Here is an 18,541-nt window from a genome sequence, read left to right as displayed (position 1 = left end):
TTGTCGTCCTGCTTAGAAAGATTAGCGGAGGGTATATCGTCTATGTTATCCCATTAGAAATTTCTACTTCCCTCTTAAGGTGAAAGCGATTATACTACAAAGTATTGTCATACCCTTTCAATCAGGTGTAAACTTTAAGTTTACAAGTCAGTTCTATGTCTTAGTTCAAGGAGTGGAACAAGAACAATGAGAAAATATTTGGTGGGGTGAAAAAGAAATTGAGAAAAAAAAAAGATAATTACAGAAGCTAGTGGCTTGAAGAGAAAAAAAAAAAAAGGAACCCTATATATGAGTTTGTAGAAATAAATCAGCTCTTTAGGAGGAGAGAAAGAACAGATTCAGATCTAAAAGGGAAAATTAAAGATAACATGTATGAATAGGTGGCAATGTATGATTTAAGTTGATCACATTAAACAACAGTGCATGGTGGCCAAGGTACCTTCAAGGACACGTGGCTATGATTTACTTTTTTAGAAGAAGATATTTGAGTCTAGTAAGTGTTTGTCTTTTGAGTTAATGAAAATCATCTTGAATTCACACCTACAAAGACCTTCATCAAGACAAGCAGAATAAGAAGGCCTGTGATAGCGATCGCTGACAGTTTTTCGCTTCACTTGCCTTCTGTCCACCAGTGCTGAAAAATGCCACAGCAACTCTGTCTGTTAGGAGGGACACGAGGTTTCCTGAGTACCTGCACTGTTCTAGGAATTAAGCTGAGTTTCCAGGACTGCAATTCACAAATTTCTCCAATGAGCCTTCAATGTTGACAGGGTTATCATAAAACCCATTTTACAGGCGAGGAGACTAGTTCAGAGTGGTTTCCTGGAGTCACCAAGCTCATTAGGAATGGCTAAAATCCCTAGCCCAATATTTCTTCAAAGTTAACGTGCATAAAAATCACCTGGATATCTTGGTGAATAGTGGATTCTGATTCAGTCATTCTTGGTGAGACCTGAGATTCTGCATTTCCAACAAATTCCTACACACTGGGCAGCAAGGCCTTAGATGAGCAGTTCTCAAATTTCACTGATACTGAAAATCACCTGGGGGAGTTTTTCAACCTCTTGATGCCTAAGGGGCATCAACAAAATCAGATGTTATGAACAATATGAGAAATATAATTAACACTGCTATTATACGTTAGAAATATCCCCTGGAGAAGGAAATGACAACCCACTCCAGTATTCTTGCTTGGGAAATCCCATCGACAGAGGGGCCTGGTGAGCTACAGTCCAATGAGTCACAAAGAGTCGGACACTCTATGTTATATAGGAAAGTTGTGAAGAGAGTAAATCCTAAGAGTTCTCATCACACAGAAAACATTTTGTATCTATTTCTTTAATGAGATGAGGGATGTTCACTACACTTACTGTGGTCATCACTTCACAATGTAAGTGAAATCATTACGCTGCACACCTTCAACTTTACGTGGTGTGGTATGTCAATTAGATGCCAACAGAACTAGAAGAAAAACAAATATTGGGTTGGCCAAAATGTTCTTTCAGATTTTTTTCCATAAGATGCTACAGAAAAAATCCAAATGGATATTTTGGCCAACCCAATACATAAATAAGAGAGAGAAAAAAAAGAAATCTCTAGGTGGGAGACAACAGTAATTCTAAGGTGCACCCAAATTTGAGAATCTGTACCCGTAGACCTATTGTTTTCTTTTTTTTTTTTAACATATGATAATTTACATGCTTTAATGCCATTCTCCCATATCATCCCACCCTCGCCCTCTCCCACAGAGTCCATAATACTGTTCTATTTATCTGTGTCTCTTTTGATGTCTCGCATACAGGGTTAATTAGGTGTGTAACAATCAAGAGAAGAGCTAATACAGAACACAGGGGCCTGAGTTCATTAAAGCAAGGATGGGGCTTGAGCCTTTATAATTTCCTGAAGTTTATCGAAGCTTGAAAATTATTCCTTGGGGTTCCCAACGTCCAGGATCTAATGCCTGATGATCTGAGGTGGAGCTGATGTGATAACAATAGAAATAAAGTGCATAATAAACATAACGTACCTGAATCATCCTGCAACCATCCCCCCTCTCCTGGCCCGTGGAAAAGCTGTCTTCCACGAAACCGGTCCCCGGTGCCAAAGAGGGTTAAGGAGTGCTGTTAGACCAAGCTCTTCCAAATTCATCAGCTGTGTGTTTTCACGAAGTTTCTCAGGTTTGATGAGACATCTTCCAAACTAAAAATTCCTGAGCCTCTCAAACTGGAACATCCCAAGTCCCAGCCATTTTTAAAAACTCTTTTTGATGATCAGTGTCCTCATTATAGCTCATGCAATTCTTGTGCTTATTATAGTTAGGTGCACATTAAATCTATTACTATGTCAGTGCTTCCGTGGAAAGCACATCCAAGTTATACAACATTTGCTTTAGGCCCAGGGTAGCTATATAATTAAAAGTAATCGATTTTGAAAAGGAAGATAGTACTAAGTTGAAAATGAATACAAAAAAATGATTCCCAAGCTCAGTAACATAACGGCAGCGCAATGTATCACCCTGTGGTTAAAACCCACTTCATTAAAGATCCTCGACTCCTCTTCAATGGCTTGTGAAGATGCTGCTGCTGCTGCTGCTAAGTCGCATCAGTCGTGTCCGACTCTGTGTGACCCCATAGACGGCAGCCCACTAGGCTCCTCCGTCCCTGGGATTCTCCAGGCAAGAATACTGGAGTGGGTTGCCATTTCCTCCTCCAGTGCATGAAAGTGAAAAGTGAAAGTGAAGTCACTCAGTCGTGTCCGACTCTTCGCGACCCCATGGGCTGCAGCCTTCCAGGCTCCTCTGTCCATGGGGTTTCCCAGGCAATAGTACTGGAGTGGGGTGCCACTGTCTTCTCCGTGTGAAGATGAGGGTCATTTTAACTAGTGACACATTTTGGCTCCAGGGGAGTTTTAGCATGAGTGCTGTCAGATTATATCTTGTTAAAACATTTTTGTTAGTGATGAAGGGAAAACATGAGCATATTAGAAATGCAATTAGTAAAGCACACAATTTATATCCTTACAGTTTCTAAAATACATACCTATACAGAAAATTCTCTTTGATATTTCTCAATATTATTTGCAATGCCACCTATTAGTTTCTATGAGGACAGCCAGGGCCTCTAGTTATTGCCCTGCATATTATGTTTTGCACCAAGATGCTTGTATAAGGGAGGTAAGTAGGGGGTGAAATGCATACTGACACTCTACTCACCCAACCTTGTGCTGCCAGTGTTGGACTGGGAAAAAAGTGTGCTTTCTTAAAAAAACAACAAAAAAAAAGAGTCCTCTTCTAGGTCAGTGGAGGTGCTCCTTTGTCTACTTACCAGAGCACCATACAATTTAGGATCAACAGGATAGTATAATGGAAAATGTTTAAGGTGGCAATTGGAGGGTATTAGGAATTAACTCTATAACCTAGGGTAGCTTATTTAAACTTTTGGCATCACTAGTTTCCATCTACAAAATAGCTTGGAAATGCAATTCTGCTACATACCTTCTGTGTAAACTTGATATGCCATTTAAGCCATGATTTCATCATCTGTAAAATGGGCATAATATTAATTCCAGTGCCCTAAGGGTATCATTCAGATCAACTGTAAGGTGTTCAGCACAGGTTCTGATACAGAGTCAGTGCTAAATAAACAGTAGCTGCTATTTATCAGCAACAACAATAAGATGACAATAACATAATAACTCACACTTCCCAAGGCTTTTGAGGAAATTAAATCAAATGATGCATACAAGCTAAGCCTCTGAACTGAAAAACACCATAACAGTGTTGGAGATATGTTTTCTTCCTTGTAGTAAAGCATGTTTTCAATATATTGATTTTAAAGAAACAGTAGTGGTGAGGGCAAGGAGTAGAGCTGTGAAAGTTCTGGCTACAATAATTGTTCTGAGAGGTTAGACTCCTATTGAGATTTGAAGGCAAACTTAATGCCCACATATGGCGGTAAGAGCCTAAATGTACAATACATCAGGGAACAATGTGGACTCTGAATGCACAGATCTAAAACTAGAACTTCAATAACCTGGCTACGTGCTGAATAAATTGGAAGCAATCCCTTTAAATCTTTATCTCTGGAGTTATTATTCCCAATAATCACATTTTTTAAAACTATCACCTTGAAAAGCATGTTTCCTAAAGTCACCTCCAAGTAGCAGTAAGCTACCCATGTCCTGTTTCAAAAAGATAAATGATGATAGTAGCCTGTAAACACATTACCCAATACAGTGCCTGAAAGAGCAAGCTGGGATGCATTATTGGTCGATGGAAGTCAATTTAAAATAAGAGGTTATTAGTGCCTTCCCTTCAAGAGTAAAGGAAGCAGCTGTGATTGTTCAGCAGTACCCTTGGAAAGGTATACTTTTACTCAAACTATGCTACGACTTCACTTAGCTATCTGAGCTTATCTCCAAGGGAGGAACTTTAGTTTCAGTCAATAAGTTCACGGAAAGCCAAGTCCTTTGCAGCTCTTCAGCCAGCCTCTGTCTAGTCTCTCTAATCATATCACTGTGGTGAGTGTGTGTCCATGTTTACTTATGATTTTAAGCACCATCTTTCATGGCCCACTTTTCTTGTACTACTGTTCTTTTGCTTTAATCTTTCCCATGGAGCTACAAGTTTGAAGAAAAAAAAGCAGAAAATGATACATTCAGTCATCACAGGAGCTTTTGCTTTTACAAGTCAAAAGGAAAGAAAGTCTATCTTGTTTGTTGTGGATGATCAGTGTTAATTTTCACATCTAATAACCAAAAAACTCATTTCAGAATTGTACAGAAGGAAATTCTGCACAGAAATCTCACCAGATGGAATATCTCCAAGTGTTCAGTTGTCATATAAATGTGAACATCTGGAAGAACTTGAACCAACTTGGGAGCTATTATTTCTTTCAGCCTCCTCATGAAACACAGCTCCAATCTACCCTCCCTTAACTTGAAGCTTTTCTCAATGAACTGAGTAATGGAATCTTGAGGGACACCTTTAAATCCAGCCATAGAAGCAAAAATCTTCCCCACTGATAAGCAAAAGGATTTTCCTGGCAACAAACCCCATTAACTACCGGAGATATATATATATAACTCTAACTCAGTCAGCCTTCAATTAAAGGCTAGTCAATAACCCCTGAAGGCAACACCAGGATCTTGGAGTTAAAAAAAACAAAAAACAAAAAAAAATACAACAGACATATTGCACAAGGTTCAGTCTCAGATAATGATCTGCTTTTCATTTGCCCTGAGATTATTTGAAAATATCCTAGAACATTGAAAACTTCAATGCTTCCAAGGCCTGGGAAAAACTATTTGTTAAACTTATTATTTTATATCTGAGATCGTAAGCCAAAAGAACAGATTCTGTTATTTATAATCACCATATGATTAATAGCATAACCATTATTCACAAAGGTCCGTCTAGTCAAAGCTATGGTTTTTCCAGTAGTCATGTGCAGATGCGAGGGTTGGACCATAAAGAAAGCTCCGCACCCAAGAATTGATGCTTTTGAATTGTGGTGCTGGTGAAGACTCTTGTGAGTCCCTTGCACTGCAAGGAGATCCAACCAGGCAACCCTAAAGGAAATCAGTCCTGAATGTTCATTGGAAGGACTGATGCTGAAGCTGAAGCTCCAATACTTTGGCCACCTGATGTGAAGAACTGAGTCACTGGAAAAGACCCTGATGCTGGGGGAGATTGAAGGCAGGAGGAGAAGGGGATGACAGAGGATGAGATGGTTGGATGGCATCACCAACTCAATGGACATGAGTTTGAGCAAGTTCCGGGAGTTGGTGATGGACAGGGAAGCCTAGCATGCCGCAGTCCATGGGGTCGCAAAGAGTCAGACATGACTGAGCAAATGAAATAAACTGATAACCATATGCCATATCATTTATACAAGAGCAATGTAACATATAGTATTTATTAACCCAAAAGCCCTAGAAATGATCATGTAAATCCAGTTAAGTGGGTAAAGTCCCAGTCTTTACAAATATCCACATTTCTACAGTGGTGTCATACTTGTTTTCTTAAAACACTAGTTTCCTCATATCATCTACCCTGGTTACTATAATCATAAGTCCTAACAGGATATTTCCATTCATTGTTGAAATTTCATCACCCACCATTCATTCCTCAACACACAGATCTACATTCTACTGAAACACACAGTTTTACAGGGATCTCTCTTCATTAGATTAGAAGGTATTAAGGAATAGAAAGGCTTCTGTCACAGCTTTGTATTCCCTACTGCCTCCTGGTACTATTTCTGGGACATAGCTATCATATAGCAAATATTTACTGCATGCTTCATATTGATATGTATACCACTGACATCCAATACCTGCTTATTTAAATAAATATTAATGTCACCAAAACACTATACACCACTTAGACATTTTTGTAAAATATGCTAGATTATTTCCATAGTGAAAAATTGGAAGCAGACTAAATGTATCAAATAGGAATTAAAATAATTCAGGTATGATATATTGATAGATTTACAGACAGTCAATAAAGAATCATATTCTTACAGAATATTTTAAAACACAGGGAAACATATGGCATAGTAAGTAAATTGAAGCAGCTTACAAAATTGTATATATATTATAATACTAAAAAGGCATTATTTCTTGGTGGTTAAAAACCTGGGCTCTGAGCCTGACTGCCTGGCTAGAATCCTGGTTCCATTTCATATTGGCACGATGATCATGAACAAGTTACTGCGCCTTGTTATTGCACTGATTTTCTCATTTTTAAAACGGTATAACAGTACTTATATCATAAAATTGTTGTCAGGCATAAATGGGTAATATTTAACAGATAAAGTCGCTGAAACTGCCTGGCGCATATAAAATGCTCAATAAATGTTAGTTATCATCATACAGTTCTCAATAGGAATGTATGTAGCAAACAGTTAACACTAGCTATTCCTTAATCGTAAAATAATGGGCAACTATTACTTTCACTGTGCTTTTCTTATCTACTTTGGATAATGAACATGCACTATTTTGTATTGTAAAAAAAACTAATTCTGGTTTTCTTTAAATAGGCAACATGTTTGCTCCAGATTCCACATGTAACATACACACATAAGTAAGGGAACCACACCTGGGGGCCAAAGACAAGAACTACTGTCTTCAGAAGCATCACTTTGCCTGTGAAATAGACGATTCTCCAGCTAAGTGGTATTTCATTAAGAATAAGAATTTGCAAGTTCTCACATATGTATTAAACTTGCACCACTTAAGGGAAACACATACCCCTGTAGAAATAACTTTATTATGATTCTTAACCCTCATTTAGGGCTTCCCTGGTAGCTCGGCCATGAAATCAGAAGATGATTGCTTCTTGGCAGGAAAGTGATAACAAACCTAGACAGTGTGTTGAAAAGCAGAGACATTACTCTGCCGACAAAGATCCATATAGTCAAGGCTATGGTCTTCCCAGTGGTCATGTACAGTTGTCAGAGCTGGACCATAAAGAAGGCAGAATGCCAAAGAATTGATGCCTTTGAACTGTGGTGCTGGAGAAGACTCCTGAAAGTCCCTTGGACAGCAAGGAGATCAAACCAGTCAATCTTAAGGGAGATCAACCCTGAATATTCACTGGAAGGATTGATGCTGAAGCTGAAGCTCCAATATTTTAGTCATCTGATGCTAACAGACGACTCATTGGAAAAGTTCCCAAACTGGGAAAGATTGAGGGCAGAAGGAAAAGGGGTGTTAGAGGATGAGATGGCTGGATGGCATCACCAATATAATGAACATGAACTTGGAAACTCTGGGAGATGGTGAGGGACAGGGAGGCCTGGCATGCTGCAGTCCATGGGGTCGCAAAGTGTCAGACATAACTGGGCGACTGAACAACACCACCCTCATTTATAGGAATTGACTATGGGTGTGACATGGCTTACTTTATCTCTCAAGTTCATGAGAAGTAAGGTGAATGCTATCTTTCAGTTCTCTCTTAAGTCTATCAGAATAAAATGGGTGATAGAAAGAGAAATAAAACCTTAGGCAAAGTGGGCAAGGTTTTCCAACCACTTTAACTTAGTATGAGAGCTGTTAGTCTAACAGGATGAAATGCTGAGAAAATAGCAAAAGCATTTAAGCCTGCATAAAGTGGGGATTTTTGGTTTCTTTCTTTTTTTTTTTTTTTTAGTGATGGGAGGGGAGGACAGGAGAAGAGTGAGGAAAAGTGAGATGCAAACCTTAAATTTTACTAGCAAAAAACAAATTAAAAAGTGAAATATGAGATAAAAGAAAGTTCGATGTGCTATAGTATCATTTAAACTCAACTATGACTTTAATATATTTGGTAAGTCTGCCCTTAGCATCCGAGTAAGCCCAGATGAAACATTTTGTTCATAAATTGAATCATATCATTTATTATTGTTTTCTTAATGAGTTGCTTCTTTTTCCTGGATATGTGTCTTTCTGAGCAAAAATTGTCTTACACTTCTTCCAATTTCTATCAGTGCCTGTATGTAGTAAGTGCTCAATAAATGCTTGATAAATAACATATAGGCAGCAAAAAAAAAAATGAGGCAAAAGAAATTACTTTCTTTTGCAGCGAAGTAACAAAGACAGATGACTAAAAAAAGTGTTGACATGAAGAAGAGAAAATGAATGAAGGAACAGAAGATAATGATGTCATCAGAACTCTCAGTAGCAGCAGTAATTCTAACTCCTAAGCAGTAATATAAATAAATGTGGGATATCACACTCATCTAAAAGGTTTATTTCCAAAGCATCAACACAATGAAAAGAGTTCAGATTCTCTTTAACATATGACAGACATTATTCTAAGTGACCGTCATCCCTTCTCATTTACTCCTCACAGCAACCCTATAAGCTGGGCATTATTATTAACTCTATTTTACTGATGATCTTGCCTGGAAAATCCCATGGACGGTGGAGCCTGGTAGGCTACAGTCCATGGGGTCGCTAAGAGTCAGACTCGACTGAGCAACTTCACTTTCACTTTTCACTTTCATGCACTGGAGAAGGAAATGGCAACCCACTCCAGTGTTCTTGCCTGGAGAATCCCAGGGACGGGGGAGCCTGCTGGGCTGCTGTTTATGGGGTAACACAGAGTCAGACACGACTGAAGCGACTTAGCAGCAGCAGCAGCAGCAACTGATGAATTGAGCAAGACGGAAGTTAAGTGATGCACCCAAGAGCACAGAGATAAGATGAAAAGGAGGTGAACTTCAAACCCAAAAACTCTGGCTCTGAGTCTACCCTTATAACCATTAGATTAATCAGGTAAGCTACATCACTTCCATTTATATATGCATTAATTCACAATCTCTTCATACAAGTTCCTAGGGCCCGAGAGAATAAATATTACCATTACTTATTTTGACAGGGAGAAACATCAGACAGAGGTGACTTGGCCTGATCCCTCAGCTATTTATTGGGAACAAGACCTCCATTTGGAATTAAGTGATGTTTTCACAGCAAAAGCATTCTCCTATCCCTAACTCCTAGCATTGTCAGCTATTTCCCAGGAACATGCCATACAGCTGCATGGAGACATAAACACAATTCACCAGCTTAAATGACAGGGTCATTGCTCATTGCTTTTATCGCCTCTTTCTGGATACATCTGATTTTATTCTTTTATCTTCCCGTTCCTTAATCCATTCTATCTTTTTCAAAATTAATTTTTATTGAGGTATAGTTGCTTTACAATGTTGCATTAGTTTCTACTTACAGCAAAGTGAATCAGCTATGCATATACATACAGCCTCTCTTTTTTGAATTTCCTTCCCAATTAGGTCACCACAGAGTATCGAGTAGAGTTCCTTGTGCTATACAATTCATTCTATCTTCAGTTTACTTTTTTTTTTTCCTTAAGAAAATGTATCTTTGCCTTGGAGAAAAGTAATACGCTCCCCCTCCTCTTCATTCTGGAATGGATTATTGTCATTTCAAGGTCTCCTTTATGACCATTCTCCACCTCCTTTTTATAACCATTCTTGAGCCTTTTTACTCATAACATTTCTCTTTTTCTTGTTGGCTTCTGGCATCTCTTTGTTGCTATTTCTTGTTCTTTGATGTTTCTCATCTCTAACGGTTCCCTCTCTCACCTCTGCTTTCAGCCACATTTATCCTGCTATTATTTGTTTCTGTTTGGGGAGGCTGACAACTAGAGAGACAGTGTCATTGTGCTTCCCTGGCTTACTCATGAAATTGCAAGCAGCTTGCTTCTCACACAAAATACCTAATCTGCGCTGGAAAATTAATAGCCATTAGGGAAGCACATCTTTGTGTCAGTGAGAACCTCTGGCCTCTTGCTGTGCCTATCAGCTTTAAGAGACAGTGGTTCTGTTTGACTTTTGAAAAGGGAGAACGAGAGCCTTTATATATCATGTTTTTACTGTCAGTAGTTAAGAGCTATTGCTCTGAATTGAAAACCTCATGGATAACTTCTTGACTCAGAAGTCAATCCATTTCATTAATTAGGTCTTGGGCTGGAGCCTACTGTGCGGGAGACCTGGGTTCGATTCCTGGGTTAGGAAGATGCCCTGGAGAAGGAAATGGTGACCCACTCCAGAATTCTTGCTCGGAGAATCCCAGGGACAGAGAAGCCTGGCGGGCTACAGTTCATGGGGTCAGAAGAGTTCAACACGACTTAGCGACTAAACCACCTGAAATATAATTTGATGGCTACTAATTTTACATAGGTGTGTCCAGCAAGCATACTGCCGGTATATATGGTAAGTAGGTAATTTGCTTCTAATATTATGCATATTACTCTCAATATTTTAGATTGTGTTATAAGGGAGAGTGTGTACTCTGAGCTTTTGTCTTAATCAGAGGTTGAAAGGGGAAGAAGGGAGAGGTTTCCAGCACACTTTCTAGTTTTTTTTTTTCTGAATAGAACGATGGTATATGCGAAGGTGCTCATAAGGTAGAAAATGTAGCTCTTTTAAATGGAATCTTTTAGACAATAATTTAGAGATTAAATGAGAATGAATTTGGAACTAACCTAGGATTTTCCCAGACATTTGGATATCTTCCTCATCTCAGAGAGTAACTATGATGGCCTTGGACATACTGCTCTGTTTTCTGAGCCTCAGTTTTCTAGTCTATTAATATAAAATAAGGGGGTTGGAACCACTTGGCTTTTAAGGTCCTGTTAGGTTTTAGCACTCTGTGATTTATATCCATTTACAAATTCAACACTGCGCCTGAGAAACATACATTTATACAATTACAGAGATGAACTCTCAAGATTTCATTTAATAGATTTTCCACTGTGTTGTACAACCACTGTACTGTACCGCTAACAGGCACTTCACCTGAGAAAAGTTGGGCTTCCCTGGAGGCTCAGCTGGTAAAGAATCTGCCTGCAATGCAGGAGACCTGGGTTCGATCCCTGGGTTGGGAAGATCCCCTGGAGAAGGGAAAGACTACCCACTCCAGTATTCTGGCCTGGAGAATTTCATGGACATGAGGTCACAAGGAGTCAGACACGATTGAGCAACTTTCACTTTCTTTTCTTTCAAAATAATTTCCAGACATTGGTATCTTCTCGCCTAGGTGATGATAACAGTAATTGTAAAGTGTCATATCCTACATATGGGCTTTCCCGGTGGCTCACTGGTAAAGAACCCACTAGCCAATGCAGGAGACGTGGGTTCAATCCCTGGGTCAGGAAGATCCCATGGAGAAGGAAATGGCAACCCATTCCAGTATTATTGCCTGGGAAATCCCATGGACAGACAAGCCTGGTGGGCTACAGTCCATAGCATGGTAAAAGAGCTGGATACGACTTAGTGACTAAACAACAACAATATACTACACACATTGTTTTAGTGATATAAATCTCCCCAACAAAACGATGAAGTAAGTACTCATTACTCATTTTAAAAATAAAGAAAGACAGGCAGAAAGAGGGTAAGTAACTTGCCCAAGGTTACAGTTATTAAACAACATCATTGAGATTTGAAGTCAGCAATTAGCCCGTCTCCAGAATCCATGCACTTAAAAACTACCTCTTATAATACAGTTTTGTCCATCCATTTGGAATCAGGAATATAGCCCTACGTTTGAGAACACAGCGAGTTTTATCAGCCTAAAACTCAACTCCATTTTTCAGAGTGGTATTCTGAGGGTGCTCATGCTAATGATTCAATGTTTTAAATGAGCGGTTATCTATTTTTTGATGTTCTCTCCAAATACACACCTGCTTATGCGCATGAACCAAAGGCTGACTTGTGCACTCAAAATGCAAAACTAATACTACAAATAAAGAACACAGAGACCGGCCATATAATATGACATTTAAAAAATTGTAAACATCTGGTCTTCAGAAGTCATAAAGAACCTCAGGAAAGTTAAAGAGCCCCAGCGATGTGATAGGAGAGCTGAAATTGTGCAAACTTTACTAGAAACACTTGATAGAAACTCAGTAGGCAGAGTTTTCATATGTTCATGACACTGAGTTTACTTTTTCTACTATCCCATTCAAGAAAAGTTTTATAGGTGCAACAAACTCGATTTATTCTTAATTGCTCTCTAAGGAAGTTAAAAGAAGCAAGCAGAGATTCCACCAAATTAATTTTGGGTATCACTGAAATGATGCATACACCCCCCAAAAGTGACTCACAACACAAGAAATTTACTGTTATGGAAACACAACTTTTAACTATACGATACTATTACCTAAAATCTCATATTATTGCACACAAATGTGCACATGCATGCACCCACTTCTTCACAGGAACAACATAAACTCTTCAAACTGAAACGCCTAAATAATTTTTAAAGATGACCTTTACTAAGGTGAAATCTGGTCAGAAAATGAAAATTTAGCCCCATAAAATGGTGACAATGCCAACTAGTCATTTTTTACTTCAAATGATCAGAATCGCACTGGTTCAAGCAGTGGATCGTCATGCAATGCCATCTAGTACAGCATATAGCTATTGTGTGGAACAGACCAAAGGAAATGTGTGTTTTTTTTTTTTATTATCCTAATTGACTGATTTTTGGATGCTTCCCCCAGCAACCACAGAGTGATCATCTAAATAGCTCAGAGCATCCCCCAAAGAAATGAATGTGCACTCTGCGCTCCTTAATTTGCCACCTTTCAAAGATGAGGTTAATGGAATTAAGTTAACCATAAAGATTATTATAAATTGAATGCTGTATCCTTAGATGTCTGAGGTAATTTAATGCATTTCAATAAATATGAGGTTGGGAAACATAAAAAGAAAATTTACAGTACTAATTTAAACAGTATCTTTCCCCATCTCTTGTGCATGCTATGGCATAGCCCTTGATGTTTGTCAACTCACAAATATTGTTGAAAGGAAGAGGTGATGGTCCCAACTTTTCTAAAGAAATTGGATTCGATGCTAAATATAATATTGGGAATCATACAAAATGATGTAGTCATTTCCAAGTAATTCAGCTATGAAATATTTAAAAATATTAATAGAGGGAAAGTACATAAAGAGAAGTAAATCACAGAAAGAGTAACCTAATAGTAATGATTTTTATTATTATCATAATCACCAAGGTTAGGTTTACAAACCAAAAAATTTATTTCTTTATATTTGCTTACTGAATATTCTATTATATTATTTGTCTTTATACTTAATATATATACATATATTAACTAGAATACAATATAAACTTGTTTTTTATTAGAATTACTTATTTTTTGGTTCATTAACATGATTTTATAAAGAGAAAGATAGTGATAGTGATGATGATTGTTATCAATACTGGGTATCAAAGAAACTGTGCTAAATATGTTTCTTACAGCATCTTTTGAAGTAATTATCATTATAATAATTTTATGTATAAGAAAACTGAGCCTGAGAAAGTTTAAATAACTAGTTTAAGGTCATACTGCTAGAAAGTGAGTGAAATTTTAAATTTAGATTATTCCAAAGCTTATTCTATGTTTATTATTTTGACAGCAGCATTATATTATTTTTCTATAGTTAGAGAATAATATAACACAGTGTCCCCAAACTGAAGTCTTTTTATTCCTTATGTTTAGAATAGAGGGCTGATGATACCCTTGCTGAGAAAATTATTGTCAAAGTCCTTATTGTTGATGGTTTTAATTACAGAGAAAAAGTCTCTGACACCATGTAGTATCTCATATTTTGCCTAAATTCATGATATATATATATATATGTCCTCTTAGAAAATTAACCAAATAATAGTCACTTTTTTTAATAGTATCAACTCCTTCTAACTTTGTCCAGATATATCTGGATATTATGAATTATAAGAATGGGGGGGAAACACAGATAATACACACAAAAGTAACAGCTTAAAAATTAGCAAGGAAATACAATCTGATACCAAAGCAAATTAATATGAAGACTAAAAATAATCTATTATCTTCAAGGTTTGGAAACTAAAGGAAATAATGAAGATATTTGCAATTTGTTTTCTATTAATGATATTCTTCTTTGTTACTTCTGGAAATCTCATCATTTCTTTCCCCACAGATTAAGAAAGAGGGTTTTCCTGAAGTCCAAAGGTACCACTGTTAATACTTTAAATGTTTGTCTATTTTCCATGACCATAATTGGGCCAGTCTACATGTAACTGATGAATTAACAGAGTAGTAATATTTACTTACTTTTAACCATGTGTTAGACATTATGCTAAGTATTATTTGTGCAGTTTTAAAACTCCAGGGCAATTCTCCACATTAGGTATCATTCATTTCATATATGAGAAATCTTAGGGTCCTTCCAGTCTAAATTGCTGACTATCACCCTAAGCGTCTCCCTCATTTCTCATTCTATTTCATGGCCTCCTTAAACACATAAAGGCAGTCATGTTTCTGAGTCTTTATACTAGCTCTTCTTTCCTCCTGTAATGTTCTTCTCCAGTATTCCCATGACTCGTTCATTCCAGATAATCATGCCTCAGCTGACATACCACCTCAGGAAAGCTTTTTTTTCACTTCAAAAATGAGAATAACCACACAATCAGTCACTTTCTAAACTTCTTTATCCTTAACAAAGCACTTATTATTACCTGATACATTTCTTCTTTATAATAAGTGTTTCAGTGAGAAATTATATATGTAATATAAAAATATATATGGCAGGTTATGATTGTAAAACATTATCTGTGTATATATATGTATTATACATAGTAGAGAGTATGTTTATCAAATAGTAGGTGTTTCATAAACAAATTTAAAACACTCATTAACACAAAATATACTTGTCTTCACCCCTTCCGTTAATTTTTTAACACTGTTACTGAGATATAATTGACATACTATAAAATTTACTCTCTAAAGGATACAGTATGGTGATATTTAGTTTACTTACACAGTTGCACAACTGTCACCACTAACTAATGTAAAACATTTTCATCAAATTGAAAAAGAAACTTCATACCTGCTAGCAGTCATTCTCCATCCTTTGCCTTCCTAGATCCTGGAGACTACGTATCTACTTTCTGTCTGTATTAATTTGCCCATTCTAGACATTTCATATGGATCGCATGATTTTTAAAATTCTATAAATTGAGAGTATTAACATGTTATAGTAAAAATATCCAGTATGTATTGACTGCTAACTCAGGGTCAGCAAGCTTACAAAGCATTTTTTTTCTTTCAGTTGTAAAGAATCAATTTATCCTTCTTTTATGACCAAAAAACTCAGAAAATATAAGCATTAGGCGGTGAAGAGAACAAATATTTACTAATTTTTTTTTAAATTAATAATCTTTATGCCTTATAAAGTATTTTATGTCTCTTAGACTTTTTTAACTTTAGTTTTAACAGAAAAATTGATCAGAAAGTGGAGAGATTTCCTATATACCCTCTGCTCCTATACATACATAACTTCCTCTATCATCAAATCCCCCACCTCAGTAGTACATTTGTTACAATGGACAAAGCTACGTTGACACATCATTATCATTCAAAACCCATAGTTTTTATTACAGTTAATTCTTGGTGTTAATATTCTATGGGTTCAAGCAAATATATAATGACCTTTATCTACTATCCATGGTCTGTATAGTCCACGGGGTCACAAAGAGTCAGACACGACTGAGTGACTTTCACTTCAGTTCATTTTATCTACTATTACAGTATCATACAGAGTATTTTCACTGTCCTAAAAATCCTCTGTGCTCTGCCTATTTGTCTCTTCCTGTTTTCCACCCTGGCAACCTGTGGTCTATTTACTTTTTCCATAGCTTCGCCTTTTCCAGAATGCCATATTCTTGGACTCAAACAATGTGTAGTCTTTTCAGATTGGCTTCTTTCACTTACTAATATACACTGAAGATTCCTTCATGTTATGTCATAGCTTGGTAGCTCATGTCTTTTGAGTAAATAATATTCCATAGTCTGGCTATACCAAAGTTTACTTATTTATTCACCTACTAAAGGACATCTTTGTTGCTTCCAAGTTTTGATAATTATGAATAAAGTTGCTGCAGACATCTGTGTTCAGATTTTGGTATGGACGTAAGTTTTTAGTTCCTTTGGGTAAATACTAAGAAGTGTAACTGCTGGACTGTATGGCAAGATAAGGTTTTGTAAGAAACAACCAAATTGTCTTCCAAAGTGGCTGTATCATTTTGCATTCCCATCAGCATTTAATGACACTTTCTGTTGCTTCATGTCTTTGCCAGCTTTTGGTGCTGTCAGCGTTTCAGATTCTGGACATTCTAAGACGTGTGTAAGTGACATCTTATTGTTATTTTAATTTGCACTTCCCAGATGACAAATGATGTGGAGCATCATTTCATATGCTTATTTGTCATCTGTATATCCTCTTTGGTGAATGTCTGTTAATATCTTTGGCCTATTTTCTAAATTGAGTGTTTCTTTACAAAGCACTTTTCATACATTAGGTAATGTAATCCTCATAAGAAATGTAGAGGGGTAAATAATATTAACATCCTCTACAGATGCAAACAAAAAAGCTAAGGCACATGAGTTTAAGAAACTCCCAGAACCATAAATTTAAAAATGTAGGATCCAGGATTTAAGCACAGGCTCTGCTCATAGGTATAGACGTGAATTGGTTAAGTTAATTTTGCTTTGTTATTGTCTATCTCCCTTGATCTTACCTGTTATTGTTTCAGCAATGGAGTGAGGTGCTCACAGCAGCCTCTACTAAGGGGATTTAGGCATAGAAAATTAACATTAGTTCCACCAGCAGAAACAGTTCTTCCTTTAGATGAGTAAGGAATTGAGGGGAGAGCATAGCAGATGTATTAAACTTGTTTCATTGAAAACAAATTACTAAAACTTAAAATGCTCCTCTTCCCTCTCTCCTTTCTCTTATCTGCTATTTCTCTGCTGTTCATTGTGAAATAATGTGTAGGGCAGTGGTAAAGAATTTGCCTGCCAATGCAGGAGATACAGGAGACGCAGGTTTGATCCCTGGGTTGGAAAGATCCCTGGAAGAGGAAATGGCAACTCACTCCAGTATTCTTGACTAGGAAATCTCATGGACAGAGGGGCCTGGCAGGCTACAGTTCATGGGCTTGCTAAGAGTTGGACACGATTGAACATTCACACACATATCGAAACCAACAAAAATGAGAGAGAGCTGCATTTTTAACTTAAAAAATGCCAATAAAATGGAATTATTTTAGAAACATAAGGATATCTAAATGCATATAAATAAACACATATTATTTGATAAAGCAGTACTTTTTTGGATTCATAGCATACATTTCATTCTTCTGACAATCAGGATCATTTCAATAAAAAGATACAGAATGCTATTTGGCCTATTCCCTATTGAATAGCACTGGCAATATTTATTATTGTGAACTAAATACATTCTATTGTGTGAATAAATGTTTAAATACATTTTAAAAAACTACAAAAGTACTAATTTAACATGGCTTGTTTTTAGTCCTTAAATTTACAACCAACAAGTATACAATTTTTAAGTAGAATAACCCACACCAGGGAGTAATATTTGAAATTACTGTGAATTTTGGTCTCTGGATGTTCTTGGCCTTTGCTCATATGATTCACCACACCTTCTAGGCATGCAATTATCTCTTAACACCTCACAACCTGTCATGCAGTATGCTATTCCTTAAATGAGAATTTGCCTCAAGTATCATTGTATACTTAGATCTTAATAATTTTAATAGAAGCAGCAACCAGTAGTTTCTGATGGGCAAAAAGTATAAATTTTACCATTTAAAATAGATTTTTCTTTCTGCAATAAAACTCAAATCCTCATATTCTATTCATAACTAGAACAATCCTTTCAGATCATTTGACTTTTCTACTTAAATGGTAAAAATTAAAATATGTCCAACTTAAAATTCAACCTAAAATTCAAAGCTATATTTTAAAAGTTTGTGTTGCATTTGTTTTGCTGCATCTGCTGGAGAATGCATCACAAAATCCTTTATAGATATTCAGATGAATCTCCCCACTAGAAATGAAGAAGGAATGCAGCTAATCTTGGGCTTTCATTGGTTTGATTACCATTTCAACTTTAAATGGCTGTATGATAATTAGTGGGTGTGGAACAACCAGTACTGCTCAAGGAGCAATTGCCTTTAC

General features: G+C 36.8%; 1 protein-coding gene and 1 long non-coding RNA gene across 3 annotated transcripts in view; both read right to left on the bottom strand.

Annotated features, from left to right (window-relative positions):
- DMD (dystrophin) overlaps window positions 1–18,541 on the bottom strand; it is a 2,147,259-nt gene that overhangs the window by 2,058,153 nt on the left and 70,565 nt on the right. The gene's annotated exons all lie outside the window — the stretch shown is intronic.
- LOC145535973 (uncharacterized) lies at window positions 1,664–7,171 on the bottom strand. The gene is made up of 2 exons (XR_014075558.1): window positions 2,828–7,171; window positions 1,664–2,683 (listed from the first exon to the last, which is right to left on the bottom strand). It is a non-coding gene; the product is annotated as an uncharacterized LOC145535973 (long non-coding RNA).

This window comes from Giraffa tippelskirchi, chromosome X, assembly GCF_054371585.1.
Source record: "Giraffa tippelskirchi isolate mGirTip1 chromosome X, T2T-mGirTip1v1.2.pri, whole genome shotgun sequence".
NCBI classification, from domain to species: Eukaryota; Metazoa; Chordata; class Mammalia; order Artiodactyla; family Giraffidae; genus Giraffa; species Giraffa tippelskirchi.
Note: the sequence above shows the minus strand (reverse complement) of the source record. Positions and strands in the feature narration are given on the sequence as shown.